The sequence below is a fragment of the Pleurodeles waltl genome, chromosome 8 (assembly GCF_031143425.1).
Source record: "Pleurodeles waltl isolate 20211129_DDA chromosome 8, aPleWal1.hap1.20221129, whole genome shotgun sequence".
Classification (NCBI taxonomy): Eukaryota; Metazoa; Chordata; class Amphibia; order Caudata; family Salamandridae; genus Pleurodeles; species Pleurodeles waltl.
The window spans coordinates 647,571,016-647,588,021 of record NC_090447.1 but is presented as its reverse complement, the minus strand read 5'-3'; positions in this window follow the sequence as shown (position 1 = coordinate 647,588,021).

Sequence of the window (17,006 nt, the reverse complement as noted above, 5' to 3'; positions counted from 1 at the left end):
GTGTTAAGCTTTCACTTAACCTTAAACAAAATGCAAGAACTGAGTGTCCTTTCTGCATCTTCCACACGTATTGCAACATTAAGGCCTGTTTGTTCAGGTGTACACTTAGACATATAGCTACACCTTGGACGTCAATTCACCAAAAGGCCAGGGGTTGAGGAAGTGACATCACACGTCATTTGACCATTTGAGCTCACACACTCATGCTTACGCATAGATGCATTCCCACATACACACACACACTCGCATAAACACAATCTCACCTACACGCATGCACACAACATGCATTTAAAAACATTTATGACTTACTTCAACTGCTAGGAAGTGTCCTTTTCCAGCTAATTGTATTCCATTTTTATTACACTAGTAGTCACTATTAGTGTTATAAAAGTTAACAAAAAGCAAGGAAATTGCAGCCCGACCAATGTTCATTAGGACGAGCTGCTCCTGTGTTTCTGGCAATGAATTTGCCACATTTGAGACCACGGGTCGTAAATGCAGTGCCAGGGGCCCGCAAGGGGCAAGCCAGATGCTGTATCTCCGACCCCAGGCGACCACTAAATAACTTCCATGAGCTACACAGTGGGAAGAGCGCTTCAAATGTTCGTGAAGCCCACATTGTTAGGACTCTGTGGGAGTTAATTTCATTTGCATCAAGTTACCGGATGCAGCCGCCTCAAATCTCCATGCACATTGTCTTTGGTGGCTGACACCAACTGAGATGCACTCTTATGCCCGACGAAATCCAGAAGTTGAGTTCAGAACAGGGGGGAGACCAAATCATGCTGGCCAACAAACTTACTGCAATAGACTCTGAACTCCCACCTCTATTAAGGTTCTGACTTCTTTTTACTGGGGACTAGGTAGCAATTGTAACTTTCAAGTCATTCACAGTTTCACCAATGCTTAAATGGCGTGTAGACCTGTAGATTGGATAGCAACATCTATGTGCTCTCCTCGTTCTTTTTCTTTATGCCTAACAACTAGTTCAATGTCTTCTAAGTCATTCACAGTTTCACCAATGCTTAAATGGCGTGTAGACCTGTAGATTGGATAGCAACATCTATGTGCTCTCCTCGTTCTTTTTCTTTATGCCTAACAACTAGTTCAATGTCTTCTAACCCTTCCTTTCCACATATACAAACAGACTTTCACATTTTGTTCTCATAATTAAATGGATGAAAGACCTTCTGGTCTATCATGTTTAGGCAAATATGTGGAAAGACTGATCATTTGTTCATGAAATGTTCATAAAACTTCCTTGAATCTCGGAACCGCTTTGGATACCCAGACCTTAGAAACTAGTGGGGAAAGAAAACTGCAACTCATAAACTCAAACTTTTGGTATTAATCAAATGCTGTTTCTCAGGGGCCAATTATAAGACTTGAAGTTAAATTTGAAAGCTTTTATTAATCATTAGTTTATAGTTTGTTCTCTAGATTAATCAAGCATAAATGATAGAACATAGCATCCCTGTTCTATATTTCTAAGCCGGAAAATATTCAAGTTTAGTAACTCATGAAGAGTTTTTTCTTGTGAAAGAGCATCCAAGGCATATTAATAGAAAATCATCAGAGTCAGAGAGTATCAGGCAGTGTAATATAAAATAGAAAAAAGTAACACACATATGTGAGTCTGTCTATCCAGTAAAGCTATCAGAACTCATAAAGTATCAGCCTCTGCAGCAAGAGAGTGAGCAACTCTGAGAACTCTTTGAGCGAGCTCCCCTGTTCTTTCTCTAGGACACTTTTATATGAAAGACAATGATAGACAAATTGAACAATTTCTTCAGATACAGTATTGGATCAGCCAATCGGAATACAAGAACATAGTGAGACAGGAACAACTTCCGTTGAGATGGCAAATTTAAACAAAGAGAGTTCTAAATACATGATACATTTTGTAGAAGTTTTGACTAGAATGTTACATTGAACAATTTTCTCAGCCGCCTAGGTCTCTGAAAAAAAGAACAATTGTGTAAGTTTTAAGCCTGATCACATTAAGTCATCTCCTTTCACACATGTCTTCAAACTAGAAGCCTATTAGAAAGAAGCAAGTTTAAGATTAGTTTAGCCAGTTTTGAGATTCCAGTGCAGGTCAGATGGTTAATAATGAATAGAAAATATAGCTTTTTTTGTTAGCATAGGAAGTTAGCGTCATGATGAGACCATGCAAAAGTCACAACAGAAATATTTCTGCTGAGCTAAAGCAGTTTGGATTTTGTTACCGTTGGCAAATTGAGCAAGTCAAGCAAGTGCAGATTATGCAATGTTTGGAAAAGAAAAGCACATTTAAAATGCAGCATTTGCTTAAGCTTATAAGTCACACATACAGGTTATTAATTGAATGTATTTTATTTTTATTGAAATCTAAAGCAAAAGCATTGAATCATACATTTTAATTTAATTTGTGTTAACTTGCTTCATGATCCCTTTGGCCTTTGGGTTTGGTTTCTTGTTGGAAACGTTAATAATCATAATAAGTGGTTCAAACAATATTTATGTAACCCAACATTAAGCTTCTGCCTTCTCTGATGTATACATGCCAAACAAGGCCACATACCTGAATGGCCCTTTATTCTGAACATGTTCTAAATCCCTCAAATTAAATATGAGGGTAGGAGGCCATAGCAAATGAGCTGAAAATCTCTCCTATATTTTTCTCAATTCCAGGTGCCCAGCTAAGAGAGGTGGTTTTGCCAAGCAGAGAAAAATGTATTTGTGGTAGTTGCAAATCACAACACATGTGAGGTGCCGAGGAACTACCTACAGATCCTTCATTGTTCTAAGTTGTCAATGACATTGATACATGTTATAATACAAAACTGAATTTTTCAGTGTTTCACATTTTATCACAGACTCTATAAAATGTATTGATCATGATCTGATGATAACTATTGGTAAAATGGCGAAGCACCATTTTCATCCTTGAAAATAAAATAGCAGTTGTCTTCCCTTTTGACTTACCCTCTATTGCGAATTTGCTCCAATTTGCCTCATATTGGCATATTGCCTCACATTACAACCTACAATTTGACTCAAATACATTTAGAAGGCCAACTGATCTATTTCAAATTATATCTACCATTCACATGTGTTGATATATGTGACATGATATTATGGACTTGATTGCTGTCACAATTTACACCAGCTCCATTTTTAGAATTACTTGGTCTCTCTTTCTTCATTATCTAGTGTTCCAAATCTCTCTTACAGTTTGGTTTCCTCATCAATCCCAGTAACATAGGTTTTCCTTCAGAAATGTAAACTCCAACTGCTTTATGTTTATAGACAAAATAATCAAGTCTTCTAATGCAATTATGTCTGTGATTGGTCACTTCAAATGAGGGCTTTGTAGGTTCTATAACTCATGTCAGGTTCTCAAGTTTTTCACTATCAATGACTAGTTGTTTTCCATCAAACATTTTTCCAATTGCAACTAAATAATTGTTATGTCTTGCATCCAGTGCCAAGGTGACTTGCCATATATTGGTAAAACCACTCAACAGATACAGAAACAAATTCACCAGCACCAGTTTCGTATCAAATGTAAGACTGAACATGCTCCATTGGTTTAACAGTATGTCAGGATCAACCACTCAGCCTAATAAATGAAGTGGTGGGTAATTTACGATTGTACCCAACAAAAGAAATGCTAACATTGACCACCTACTTATGATACATGATAACAGGAGGATCTGGAAAGCCAAAAGTGTGAATAAAGGGTTAAACATTGCTGTTCAATGGTCATCTTCGGCCACCATATAATTTCTTTTTCCAGATAAGCAGCGATTGTCAAATATCACATGTAGATACTGTTGGTTTTGCTTGCATTATTTAGTATTTGACTAACCACTGTCTTATTCATGTAATTTATTTTGTATGCCCTTTGCTATAGTTTTCTAAATAATAATGCTCTGTATAAAGATCTCAATTGATCATTATTTTTTATTAGTGTATTTCAACTCTTGAACTTAGTAATATTTAAGAGTACTTTGTTTGTCTTTTACTGAACCACATTCAAGTTTGAAAGATGCACTGTACAACTTTCATATAATTGCACATCATTGTTTTTCATTAGTTCCCACATCGAAATGTTCAATTGTTTTCTGTTATCTTTCTATATGCATGCACTATGACTAGTAACAAGTGTGGACTAGTATGTAACATCTTTGCTTCCTGCTCCAAGAGGGCCACCATTTTTATCATGTTATGCATTAATTACAATAATCTCTTTGTGTAGGATAATTTATTTTCTGTTCTACAAGCTGCATTCAAGTTCAAGAGATATATGCAATCACATACGAAGATTGTTTGGGCCACAAGTAATGAATTGTAATATATGTCAATCACATTAATCGCTTTATGAGATTTATTTTTTCTCTCCTACTGAACCCCCCTTTAAGTTTGGACAATGTGTTGTGCACTCTCCATGTAATTCAATATTGAGGTTTTTCTTAAACTGCTACATTGAATTATTTTAATTGGTTTTGGGTACCTTTGTATATATATATGCACCATGACTAATAACCTGGGTAGACCAATATGAAACATGTTTGTTTCCTGTTCCAAGACGGCCACCACTGTGAGTACATTAGGTGTAAAGTATATTAATCACTCTTGGAAATAATTCCTCCTAACATATTCAAGTTTAGAAGGTGACTTATTCAATTTCTGAGCAATTGTAAAGTCAGGTCTTCATTAAGTTGTTACACCATACTGCATAATTGTTTGTGCCACCCTTATCAACATGGTGGCAGTTATTAGCTCAGCTGGTACATTTGGCAGTCTAGCATTTAAGAGTGCGTGTCAGTTCTCTCATGCCTTTTGAAGGCTGTGCCGTGTTATGCTACTCAATGATACCCAACTTTGCTGGTATGCTTGCATCAGGAGATTAAATCCCAGGAGGAGTGCCTCGTTTTTTGAGCTATCAGCTGCATTCAGATCACCATTTAACCTCTTACACAGTATTTCTTCTACCTTATTAAACAAGTTTTTGCCATTGAGAATTTTTTTCAAGGCAAGACTGTAGAAAAATGCCCTTTTTGATGGTCACCCCACAATTTTTGCTCAGGGTGCTGTTGGTTATGACTCTGAACGTGCTCTGGAGCCTGCTAACCAGCCCTCATTGGTAGTGCTCTCTCCCGAAATTGATAAGGTGAATTGGTATTCCCAATTGGAAAGTACTTTAACCCCCTTATAAATCTCTAGTATATGGTACCAGGGTAGCCAGGGCATGGTTATTAAAGGGGTCATCGGGGCCTGAAGCACTATTTCTGCCACTCTGAGTGATCCAAGTAAACTACTACAACAGGTCTGGCATTACAGACTGCAGGGGCAGTACATACTGCTCAAACTCGACTGTGCCCACACCATTTGTGGCACAGCCCAAGCAAAATCTTTAATATATGTCAGTAACCTATAAGGAAGGGCTCCCAAGCCCAGAAGGCAGGGTGCATTATAGTACAGGTGTGGATATATAAGTGCAAGCTTATATATCCCTTGTAGGAAGTTGGCTCTGTATGCACTATTTCAAAGTAAGGAATAGTAAGCAGAGAGTCCAAGGGTTCCACTTAGAGGTAAGATAGTGGCAAAAAGAGATAATACTAATGCTCTATTTTGTGGTAGTGTGGTCGAGCAGTAGGCTTATCAAAGGAGTAGTGTTAAGCATTTGCTGTACATACACACAGGCAATAAATGAGGAACACACACTCAGAGACAATTCCAGGCCAATAGGTTTTTGTATAGAAACATATATTTTCTTAGTTTATTTTAAGAACCACAGGTTCAAATTCTACATGTAATACTTTGCATGAAAGGTATTGCAGGTAAGTACTTTAGGAACTTTGAATAATCACAATAGCATATATACTTTTCAAATAAAACACATATAGCTATTTTAAAACTAGACTGCAATTTTCACAGTTCCTAGGGGAGGTAAGTTATTGTTAGTTCTTGCAGGTAAGTAAACCACTTATGGGGTTCACGTTTGGGTCCAAGGTAGCCCACCATTGGGGGTTCAGAGCAACCCCAAAGTTACCACACCAGCAGCTCAGGGCCGGTCAGGTGCAGAGGTCAAAGTGGTGCCCAAAACACATAGGCTTCAATGGAGAAGGGGGTGCCCCGGTTCCAGTCTACCAGCAGGTAGGTACCCGCGTCTTCGGAGGGCAGACCAGGGGGGTTTTGTAGGGCACTGGGGGGGACACAAGTTAGCACAGGAAGTACACCCTCAGCAGCACGGGGGCGGCCGGGTGCAGTGTGCAAACACACGTCGGGTTTGTAATAGGAATCAATGGGAGACCAAGGGGTCTCTTCAGCGATGCAGGCAGGCAAGGGGGGGGCTCCTCGGGGTAGCCACCACCTGGGCAAGGGAGAGGGCCTCCTGGGGGTCACTCCTGCACTGGAGTTCCGATCCTTCAGGTCCTGGGGGCTGCGGGTGAAGGGTCTTTTCCAGGCGTCGGAATCTGAGAGTCAGGCAGTCGCGGTCAGGGGGAGCCTCGGGATTTCCTCTGCAGGCGTCGCTGTGGGGGCTCAGGGGGGACAACTTTGGTTACTCACAGTCTCGGAGTCGCCGGAGGGTCCTCTCTAAAGTGTTGTTTCTCCACCAGTCGAGTCGGGGTCGTCGGGTGCAGGGTTGCAAGTCTCACGCTTCTGGCGGGAAACGCTGTTGCCTTTAAGTTGCTCCTTTGGAAACAAAGTTGCAGTCTTGGGTGAACAGGGCCGCTGTTCTCAGGAGTTTCTTGGTCCTTTTAGAGCAGGGCAGTCCTCTGAGGATTCAGAGTTCGCTGGTCCTGGGGAAAGCGTCGCTGGAGCAGTTTTCTTCCGAAGGGGGGAGACAGGCCGGTAGAGCTGGGGCCAAGGCACTTGGTGTCTCCGTCTTCTCTGCAGGGTTTTTCAGCTCAGCAGTCTTCTTCTTCTTAGGTTGCAGGAATCTGCTTTCCTAGGTTCTGGGGAGCCCTTAAATACTAAATTTAAGGGTGTGTTTAGGTCTGGGAGGGCAGTAGCCAATGGCTACTGTCCTTGAGGGTGGCTACACCCCCTTTGTGCCTCCTCCCTGAGGGGAGGGGGGCACATCCCTAATCCTATTGGGGGAATCCTCCATCTGCAAGATGGAGGATTTCTAAAAGTCAGAGTCACCTCAGCTCAGGACACCTTAGGGGCTGTCCTGACTGGCCAGTGACTCCTCTTTGTTTTTCTCACTATCTCTCCTGGACTTGCCGCCAAAAGTGGGGTCTGTGTCCAGGGGGCGGGCATCTCCACTAGCTGGAGTGCCCTGAGGCATTGTAACACGAAGCTTGAGCCTTTGAAGCTCACTGCTAGGTGTTACAGTTCCTGCAGGGGGGAGGTGTGAAGCACCTCCACCCAGAGCAGGCTTTGTTTCTGTCCTCAGAGAGCACAAAGGCTCTCACCGCATGGGGTCAGAAACTCGTCTCTCAGCAGCAGGCTGGCACAGACCAGTCAGTCCTGCACTGAACAATTGGGTAAAATACAGGGGGCATCTCTAAGATGCCCTCTGTGTGCATTTTTTAATAAATCCAACACTGGCATCAGTGTGGGTTTATTATTCTGAGAAGTTTGATACCAAACTTCCCAGTATTCAGTGTTGCCATTATGGAGCTGTGGAGTTCGTTTTTGACAGACTCCCAGACCATATACTCTTATGGCTACCCTGCACTTACAATGTCTAAGGTTTTGCTTAGACACTGTAGGGGCATAGTGCTCATGCACCTATGCCCTCACCTGTGGTATAGTGCACCCTGCCTTAGGGCTGTAAGGCCTGTTAGAGGGGTGACTTACCTATGCCATAGGCAGTGTGAGGTTGGCATGGCACCCTGAGGGGAGTGCCATGTCGACTTAGTCATTTTCTCCCCACCAGCACACACAAGCTGGCAAGCAGTGTGTCTGTACTGAGTGAGGGGTCCCTAGGGTGGCATAAGACATGCTGCAGCCCTTAGAGACCTTCCCTGGCATCAGGGCCCTTGGTACCAGGGGTACCAGTTACAAGGGACTTACCTGGGTGCCAGGGTTGTGCCAATTGTGGAGACAACGGTACGTTTTAGGTGAAAGAACACTGGTGCTGGGGCCTGGTTAGCAGGGTCCCAGCACACTTCTCAGTCAAGTCAGCATCAGTATCAGGCAAAAAGTGGGGGGTAACTGCAACAGGGAGCCATTTCTTTACATCCCTCTAGTGGCCTGTCCTAGTAAAGGCTATTATAAGTGAACAATGGTACATAGGATAACATGGGCTGGCACCTGGGAAAACCCAGGGCACCATCTTCATTATTATAATCGGTCATGTTTGGTATCAAACAACATGCCTTCTTACCCCTGACATGAATCTTGTGTTGTGACATGGACCCAGAAATCAACCTCAGAGGTTGCCCATCGAGTTACCCTGTATTTCCTGTGCTCTGGCTGCCAGTTTGCAGATGCTGCCACAAAGACAGGATTCTGACCCTCTGGGCATAAGTGTGAACACTCCCAGGAGTCAAAGCAATGACCTGGACCGGAAGGAGGTCACACCTCTCTCCCTCCCAAGATGGCTAGTGAAGTGGCACATCAAGGCAGTGAGCTTCAAAGGGCACACACCCTCTGATGTGCAAGCACGCTGTCCCCCAGTCAAGGGCAAAGCCATCTCCCTGCCACAAACCACAATTGCACCTGAGCAGGTAGGAAAAATAGTTAGTATGGGGATGTACATCCCCAGTAGGATAGCCATACCTCTAGGGTAGGCAGCTTGGTCTGTACAGCAGAGGAAGGCTTCTACCATCTTGAACAGTGGCAAAATAAAAAGGTCTGGGTAGAAAAGGTGCCAGAACCCACCAGATGTGGTCACCTCAGGAGCAGATTAGGAACTGGAGCTTGTAGCCACTGGTGACTTGCACCCACAGCCCTAACTCCTATATTTCTAGGATTTGAGGGGCTCCCCTGGCACCAGAACCTGAGATCTGCAATAGCTTGTGTAGAAAGGACAAGAGAAGATCTGCATTGACAACAACAGAACCTGCACTAAAAAAAGGGGTGATACCTTGAACCTGTGGCTACTTTCCAGGAGCTGCTCACCTGCAGCTCACCCTGGACTGAAGGCTGCTGCCCTCAACAAAAGGGAACCCTTTGTGAGCCAAAGGCAAGACCAGACTCCCTTGGACTATTGGAGGTAGTCTCTTGTCCATCGCAGGTAAAAAGTACTCACCGGATCCGAAGTCATGCTGGCCATCGGGCACTCAAAATATCGGCCAAAGACAGGTGGTCCAGTGAATTTGGGAAGTGTAGTCCATCTCCCTGCTAAGTTACAGCCAGCGAATGTTTTCCATTGCACCTCTGGAAGGGGAGACATCTTCTTCTCCACCTTACTACTGCCAAGGTTTGTTGGTGGTCAGTCAGGTCATCATCACCTTTACTCAATGCTGAAACACAAAAACACCCCACAATACCTTCAGCTGATGTCACCTGTGGCTTCCTTGTCAAGCTTTTGCAACTGTTTCCTAACCTGCATCATCTCAGTGGTAAAACCAGTAACCACAGGTCCCGTTCAGCACCAAGGATAGCCAAGCACACCTCTGCACCTGAGACATCCAAGTTGAGTTGAGCTGTTCATCCTGATGAATCCTGATCCAGGGGCCCAAACAAGCTTAACTCGCAGTGGGCTCCCAAGAACTCGATCTGCAAGTGACCGAATGTCACAAGTACCATTTTTCAACACCCATGGCTCCCATATTCAGCACTGAGGACAGCCAGAACACCTCTGCACCTGGGCTTCACAGTCAGGTAAAATTGGTTTGACTGTTGCAGCTTGGTTGTGAGACCCGCACAAATTTAACCAAGAGTGGGTTCCTCTAAGCTCCCCCTGCACGTGACCAATTCTCACCAGTAATTTTTCCTATTGACTACAATGGTAAAGTTTGACAACTTGTAAATGTAATGATTTTATTTTCACTTGAAAATCCATACCTTTGGTTATACGCATAGACCTACTTTATTATGGTGTCTAACTTTCTATAAAAATCTGATGTATTTTTATAAAAAGGTATCAGATTACTTTCGAGTTGTGTCAATTACCATATTGGTACTCTGAAATGCTTAACACATGTTCCTCTACTAAAGCCTGACTGCTCTTTGCCACACTACCAGGACAGAGCTAAGAATTTATTGGTGTGAATCCAAAGGACCATCTTTAGGGTATTGTGAGAGTCTTCCATAGTGAAGTCTCACTAGCATCACTGCATATTACTCCACTTTCATACAAAGACAGTTGCTTTGATATTGACAGGTGATCTCATCACATCTGTGTATCTTTGGCATTCATATTCTACACACATATGATTTAATTCTGATAATGGTCTATTTTTCTCAGACTTGTTTCTTCATCCACTAATCCTTTTTGTAAAATTAATGTTAGTATTGTTATTGTTTTTAAAGTTTTTATTTGGCACTCAGTTAGTGGCTGATATTAGGTTTACCATATGATGAGCCTTACTAGGTCTTCTATCATGAATTATCTAGTCACTAAATAGTTATCACTGTGTTTGTTATAAGTTTGGCATATGCTTGCAGTGACACATATGCATGTATTAATTTTAAGTTTTCTGACTGGCACCGTTCCACAGACAAGCATTATCTGTGTGCTTATTAATTTTGATTTATATCTTTTTCCAGATCAATTAGTGCATTTTGGGTCTACTAAAAGTTTCCTTTAAAAATATCATGGTCCTAATGATGGTCATATGTACTGCTGCCACTAGAGACCGAAAAGTTGATACGTCTTCCACTTCTACTACATAAATCATGTTGGATGATAGTCCTACTTGTTATTTAACAAATGCAGTGGAGTGATTACATGACCATAAAGACTGGATATTGTATACATTGATTTATATTTTGAATACTTAAGTTTAATGATCTCTTAACAACAACAAGATCAATGCATATTGCATTTATGGACTGATGGACCCTATGCTTCATGAAGATTCAGATAAATCAACTGATTTGGCTACTATACACCTGTTTTTTTCCCTCTTTTCTTGTCCTTGAAGACTCATGCACAGAAGAATCTGTATTGATTACATTTATTTTGTTCTGATTGAGTCATACTGTTACCCTCGTTTTGGGAGTATACAACTTAATCAGTCCTTTGCATACTCATGTGAATGATTTTCTTGTTAGCATAGTATCATTATTTCTAGTTTATACCCAGGACACAAGGGGTTATTGGGTGACCTTTTTCTTGTTATTTGTTTCCCAGTCAATGCTCAAAAGCCTTAACGAAAATAGGTAGGTTGTGAACTGACTCTGTATTGATGTTAAAGACCAGTAAAGTGCAGCCATCTGGGGAGCATTGGACTGGATTAAAAATTACATTATAGCAGTCATGATCAACCTCCTAGAGGACCTGTCCAAACTCAGACTCATCCAGCAAGTGAAAGGCCCTGCACATGCTGCCTGATGCCTGTTGAGCCTCATCTTTACGTGCTTCAGCAACATCACAGTACACAAGCCTACAACCACCACCTGGTCCAACCATACCCTCATCAAGTTCAGCACACCCATCCCACACCACATCAGAAATACCATCACCAAATCTTCATGACAGGACTGGAACAAGATCTCAGTAGCATCCTGATATTCTGAACTTGTGCACTACTTGCCTTGATACAACAACAATCTCTCTAAATTCATCCCTAACTTCAATGCCTGGATCCTTTCATGCACAGATAACCTTGCCCCACTCAAAATGAACAAAGTTAAGAGAACCAGACTGCAGGCAAGATGGTACATGAAAGACCTCAGGCACTCCTAATTCGACTACAAGCACCTTGGACACAGATGGAGACAAAGTCAGAACAACACTGACACGAGCACATACAAATCTGCCCTCAGACACTATCATCAGCAAATCTGATTCATCACATGTTCCATGGTCACTCACTGCACCAAAAGCAGCCCCAACAGCACCAAGGAAAACGTCATCCCTACAACAGCAAGCTCCACCTGCTTAACCCCCCCAAGACCTCTGAACCCAGATATACTTATTCCCAGCAACAGAATTCCCAGCATCTATGAAAACTTTGAGCCCCACCCAGACCCTTATACCGTGGTAGCCCTCCTGTTCATCTCTACCAACACCTTGAGAACCATCTCGGCCACCCGATTCACCATAACCACACAAGAAACTGTAACAGTCATGCAGTCCATACATTCCAGAGAATCCTCAGACCCACTCAGTCAGCCTAGCAGCAGATGCTTTCAATCTCATCTGCAGAGTTCTGAAATGGTCCTCAGTCTGCCGCATTCTGTTCAAAGCTTACATGACCCCACTAGCCAGCATCATCAACACCTACGGAACCAACATCATTGCTTATGGTGATGAAACCCAGCTCACACTCTCCCTTTCTGACAAGACGCCAAACAACCAGACCAATTTCTCCACCTGCGAGACCGAAGTTCCCAAATGGATGAAAACAAACTGCTTCAAGCTCAACACAGAAGTAGTAATCTTTGGCAAAGGTACCTTGCTCTGGGACTTCTTCTGGTGACCTGCCAATCTAGGACCCACTCCCCTCTCTGAAACCTGTGGAAAGAACCTCAGAAGAGAAATAGACAACCAACTTCCTGTAACTGGCCAAGTGAACACTGTCTCCTACTTCCACACACTCAAGATGCACAAGAAGATCTCCAAATAGCTCCCCACAAACACCCGAAGGACAGTCACCCAAGACATTATTGCCAGCAAGCTGGACTAAGGCAACACACTTTATCCTAGAATCAATGCACAACCCCAGACCATACAAAAGTCAGCATTCAGGCTAATCCTAAACCTCCCACCTACACTCACATCATGTCACACCCCAAAGAGCTCTACTCGCTGCTAATCCACAAATAAACTACAAACTCCTCCATTTACATAAAAGGCCTTACACAACTTAGGCCCCAAGAACCTCAATGTTAGAAATGGGGTTTCTGGTTGGCTAGGGTACGCACCTCCGCCAGGCAGAACTTACCTACTCTAGTCAGGGCAAGGGAGTTACACGTCCAAGATAACCCCTGCTCACCCCCTTGGTAGCTTGGCACGAGCAGTCAGGCTTAACCCAGAGGCAATGTGTAAAGCGTTTGCACAATACACACAACACACGTGACGCAATATCCCCACCACAAGGGAAACACAACACCAGATTATATGAAAATATACTGTATTGTACACAAGGCAATTATCAGACCAAACATCACATATCATTACTATCCTGCTACCTTGGCAGTTTTCAGAACGTTACACATTAGTTACTCTGCAACCTAGCAGTAGTCACACATAACACACAGGTTACTCAGTATTCTGCAACATAAGCAGTAGTCAGGAAAACACGTTATTACATCACAGCACTTGTCATAAGAATATCATAAAATGCCCATAGTAGGAACATTAGAAAACATATGGCAAGTTAGAAAAACATATTAGCAAGCATGTCCATAAAAGGAACATTTGCATACACATATGTAAAAACATCAAACGCAGGTAGGTAATATATGAATCAAACAAAAGTCTGTAGAAAGAACTTTGGATTGCAACTATATTGGTCCTTTAAACAGTACCTGGTTGGATGAAGGCACCTCCAGTGCCTAGAAGGCGAACAATGGGGCCCCCGGCGCTCCTATGCGCAAAACGGGGGCCTCCCTTATACTCTGGGGTCAGAGGAGGGCGACATGCACTTCCTCTCTTTTATAGACAGGCCCCTCCGGGGACCGTGATTGTAGGGGGCCCCCCAGGGCCTCAACCGGCCCTCACGAGGGGGGCCAAAGCCAGCAAAAACAACTTAGGGCAGGAGGGGGGCACCACGCACCCCCTCTGGTTTAATGACAGGCCCCTCCCGGGACCCGCGATCTCTGGGGGCCTCCCTGGGCCTCCACTGGCCCTTCCACCAAGGGGGGGGGCACAATAATGCCCGTTTTACCTAACAGCAGAAAAGGAGCATCCTGCTCCTAACGCAGAGGCTAGGGGGAAGAGGGCACTCCCTGCGCCTTCCCCTGGTCCTGCCGTGAAACCACAAGAAGATCATACCCCTCCTGGGGCCCGAGCAGACACTCGCCTGCAACCGATGCGGTGCGCGAGTGTTCTTCCAGCTTCCCGGGCCGCTGCGGTGATCTTATTTAAAGGGGCACAATGCAGCAAGGAGCCTACGAGCTCCCAAGGCTCCATCAGCGTGCTGCAATCTGCGCTATCGCAGCCACAACCACTGTGAAGCACCCCTCGTGAAGAAATGGATGCAGGGGTCAGGGGCCACATCACCCTGCCCCTGGGGAGCAGAATCTTAAGACAAGGTCCTCAGGTGGAGGGCCCAGCTACAGGCCAGCACAAGGGAAAGGCAGCAAGTGGCAAGTCCTTCACAGTGACCAGGCAGGTCACAGGTCAGCACAGCAGCAGCAGTCCATGGCGGTTCCTGGTGAGTCCTTTCAGCCTTTGGTGTCCACTTCCAAGATGATTCCAAGAGTCTCCAAATTGTGGGGAAAATTCCCCTGTACTTATAGTCAGTTCTTACAGTGTTTTACAATGGTAGGGAGAGGAGGTTCCAGCCATTTACAACTGGTTCTGGGAGTGCCCCCTCGCTCCTTTCAGCACAGGCTCCAAACATCAGTGGGGGGTTAACAACCCTATTGTGTGAGGCCAGGGCACAGCCTTTACAAATGTAGGTGTGCCCGCCTCTCCCTTCTCTCAGCCCAGGAAGACAATTCAGTATGTAGATGCACCTCTGTGACACCTCCACCCTCCCTGTGTACAGGCAGTCTGAAAAGTATGCACAAAGCCCCAACTGTCACTCTTCCCAGACGTGGATTGGAGTCAAGGTGCAAAACACCAGAGTCATAAGCACAGATAAATGCGCACTTTCTAGAAGTGGCATTTCTGTGACAGTAATAAAAAATACACCCACACCAGTAAGCAGTATTTATTATCACCATCACAACCATACCAAACACACCTACGCTACCCCTCATAAATCAGACAATACCCCTTACACATAAGGCAGGGCATTTCTAATGCAATCCTATGAGAAGGCAGCACTCACAGCAGTGAGACACTAAGTTAGGCTGTTTGTCACTACTAGGACAGGCCATGCAATATGGCACATGTCCTGCCTTTCTACATACATGGCACCCTGCCCATAGGGCTAGCTAGGGCGTACCTTAGGGGTGACTTACATGTAGTAAAAGGGGAGTTCTGGGCCTGGCAAGTAAATTTAGATGCCAGGTCCCTGTGGCAGAAAACTGCGCACAGAGGCCCTGCACTAGCAGGCCTGAGACAGGTTTGAAAGTCTACTTCAGTGGGTGGCACAAGCAGCGCTGCAGGCCCACTAGTAGTATTTAATTTACAGGCCCTGGGTATAGAGGTACCACTGTACAAGGGACTTATAGGTAAATTAAATATGCCAATTAGGTATAAGCCAATCATACCAACTTTAGATGGGAGAGCACCTGCACTTTAGCACTGGTCAGCAGTGATAAAGTGCTCAGAGTCCTAGCGCCAACAGCGAGAGGTCAGAAAAACAAGGAGGAAGGAGGCAAAAAGACTGGGGATCACCCTGCGTAAGGCAAAAAGTCCAACACTCAACAACTGCATAAATTTCACAAACTTACCAAACAACTCCACTCAGCCAGACTCCTACTAACCCCCTTGCCCCCACATATCCAGAAGAAAATCATGTCGTTGTACATTCTACTATCTGGCTTCTAAAGCCTAGAATGACCAGCCCTTGTATATCGGAGTCTCCTCCCCAATTCTTGAATTCTGCAAGAAACTGAAGGCCCAGCTCTTCATGTAGCCTGGCTCAGCCTAAACAGCTCCTGCATCAGTGCCGGGATACACTTTCCCAGGTGAGTTGTATACTATACAAATTGCACGTAACATAACATAACTTGAACAATACTGAAAATTCTCCATTCTACAATTTTCAACTGACTAGCTCTTACAAATAAAAAATACCCATTGTACCTGCTATGCAATGAGCTTCTTAAAGTTCCAAATACAAACACTGAACAATAAATATTGAAAGTTGTAGTTTGACATCAGATACTGCTTGGGAGGGGATGTGGTCTACCTGATACTTTGAAAATCAAAAGTAACAAACATGGGTTTGAGTTATGGCTATACAGAGCGACAAATATATGTGATCTCTATACAAGCACCTTTCCCCCAGTGCATTCATTCCATTATCTTTAAAAAATTTAAGGGGCATATTTAAGAGCCCCTAACGCCACCAGAGTGTCACTTTTCGTCACGCTCCGGCGGCGCAATGCCCTGCGCCGTATTTACAAGGTGGTGTTAAGCCACTTTTTGTGGCTTAACGCCACCCTGTAATATGGACCCTTCACATACAGCCCTTTGCGTGGAAAGCCCACAGCAACATCCATTGCATTTTGACGCTGCCTTAGATTTATGAGTATTCGTAAACCTGAGGCAGGGCCAAAATCTAACGCCACCCCAGGGGTGGCTTTAGCAAGGCGCAACAATGAGGAATACTTTTATTCCTCCTCGTTTTTTGCTTTTTCTGTGTGCTGCATCCTGCAGCACACATAGAAAGAGCTAAATGCCAAAAATGTTTGTTTATGTGCAGGAAGGTGTCCCTTCCTGCACATAATCATTTAATTGTGCAGCACACACAGAAGTGCCAAATCACCATTAGTGATTGTTTATGTGCAGGAAGGGACACCTTGCCACACATAAACAATCAAACTCCTCTGTGCAGACATCCTTGCACGATGGTGCAAGGATGCCTGCGCTTGCGCTAGGCAGCTCAATTTAGCACCAGCGCAGGTGGTAACGCAGAGGTGAATCATATTATAATAAATATGGCACATCCCTGCGTTTCTAAAGTGACGTAATGCAGCACTTGTAATTTTGGTACAGAACTACGCTGTGCCACTTTTTAATAAATCTGGCCCTAAGTGTCTTGATACAATTGCATTTTAATGATGTCAGAAAATACTTTATTTGGTTTATCATATTAAAAGTTCACATAATA